Source organism: Miniopterus natalensis, chromosome 2 (assembly GCF_054644295.1).
Source record: "Miniopterus natalensis isolate mMinNat1 chromosome 2, mMinNat1.hap1, whole genome shotgun sequence".
Lineage (NCBI taxonomy): Eukaryota > Metazoa > Chordata > Mammalia > Chiroptera > Miniopteridae > Miniopterus > Miniopterus natalensis.
This window is the reverse complement of record NC_142082.1, coordinates 25205565-25207517: the sequence shown is the minus strand read 5'-3', so window position 1 is coordinate 25207517 and position 1953 is coordinate 25205565. Positions and strand designations below refer to the sequence as shown.

At 47.0% G+C, this 1953-nt stretch overlaps 1 pseudogene; it reads left to right on the top strand.

Moving 5' to 3' along the window:
* Positions 1-1287: 1287 nt before the first annotated feature.
* LOC148093657 (translation machinery-associated protein 7 pseudogene) lies at positions 1288-1706 on the top strand (annotated as a pseudogene).
* Positions 1707-1953: the final 247 nt, after the last annotated feature.

Genomic DNA, 1953 nt, shown 5'->3' with positions numbered 1-1953 from the left:
ACAGTTTGTAGTTGTAATTGCTTCTCCTTAAAAAAGCAAACACATCACTGTGTTCTTTTGTTTACTACATGTGTGTTTCTTAGTTTGGAAGGGCGACACTTCTGTTACAGGAGATGTTTGGTCACAGTTTTTATGCCCTTCATGCCACAGTCTTCTGCTTCTTCTACGATGTATTTTAGTCCTTCCTTTCCCTTTATTTTACCTTTTTATTCTTGCTCTACCTTTGTATAAATCCTGTGCTGGCTTCTTTCTGATTATGACTCATCTTCAAGTGTGGCGAGTCCTCCCTGATCAGCTACTTATAGGAGGTTCTATGCGGGGATAGGGCCCTTCTGTCGGCACAACTGCCCCCGAGACCAGGGCAGGCGTGAGCGATTCGCATGCCCTCCCCAAAGGGAGCCGGGCACCACGCTGCTCCCTGCAGGTGCGTCTCCTTTTTCTCGCCAAGCGAGGCCTGATGCCCACACCGTTTTCCTCTGAGGGTGTGACACTTACTCTGAAGGCTCGTGACTTACAGCCTCTCAGGGTCTTCCTGCCCTTGGACCTGCCTACATCGCCTTCCCGTCTACTGCAGTTGAGACTCACATTGTCTCCTGCTTCGTTGGAGCTAGAATGTGTTTCTTCTTTTCTTCTTTTTTCTTTTTGTTCCCCAAAGAGAAGGGAGGAAGTGTCATTTTCACTCTGCCATTCTACATGTGACGTCTCAGGTACTCCAGTGTCTTCCAAAACGCTGCTGACAGGCCTGAAGCGGTCTGGTTCTAGATGCTCGAAGGCAACCTAGTCTTTTCTTCCTGGAGCTTTCAGATGCTCTGAGTCCCTCCCGCCGGATCTCCTCCTGCATCACACCAGACAGCCTCAGCCCGCAGTGGGATTGTCTCATGAGTCACGTCTCCCACTCCAGGAAAATTTCCTCTGTTATGTCTTAGTGGTTACTCAGCCTTCTTTTTTCTCTGAAACTCCTAGTGGTCAGACATTTAACCCCCCAGCGGATTACCTACTCCTCTCCCCTCTCTTGTGTATTTTTGCAGATACGGTCTAAAGATTCATTTGGCTCCAGCTCCATCTCTTCTGTGGGACTTTAAGTTCAGCAATCACATTTTTCATTTCTTTCTTGTTCTCTGCCTGTTTGTAAATAGCATCCTGTTCCTACCTTATGGATATGCAATATTTTCTTAAATCCTTCTTAGGACAGTAATTAGACTTTTAATTAAATTTTCTTTTGTTTTCTCACTTAGGTGTTTCCTCCTTTTGTTGCTGATTTTCTTCTGAAAATCTGGGGATACGTGGATGTCCGAGTATGTTAAGAATCTGCGGCTCATTCTGATGAGCTACTGTGGGTTTGCCATGGGCTTCTCTGAGTGGAAAGGGAAGCTGCAAGTTCTGTGTCCACAGATGGGGTTGGTTGGCTGTTTCATTTAGGACAGATAAAAATACCGTGAGAGATAGGCCCAGGGGTGGGACAAGGGGCTCAGCTTCCAGTGGCTGGGCCTGGGGAAGGGGTGGCAGATGCCACATCTGGCCAAGAAGGTGGCCAGAAGGAGGCCCTGAAGCAACCCAAGGAGCAGGCCAAGGAGATAGCTGAGGAAGATGAGGCATCCAAGCAGAAGCAGGAAGAGGAGCGGAAGCAGCTTGAGGAGCTAGAAGGGAAAGCCGCAGGGGAAGGGCCCCCCGGCTCAGGTGGAATTAAGAAATTTGGCAAAAAGTGAATTATTCTTTATGCCTGGGGCAATGGCGATCCTTAATTCCATTCCTGTTTTAACATCTGGATTCCCTGTTATAACATCTCTTGCCACCTATAGCTAGAATGAAGTACTATCTTGGAGCCTGTTGTACATTTAAGAATAAACTTTTGTAATAATAATAATAATGATGATGATGATGCAGTGGCTCATCTCTTCAGTTCTTCTCACTCTGCCATTTCAACCTTAGCTGTGAGGTCAGAGTAAACCCAGC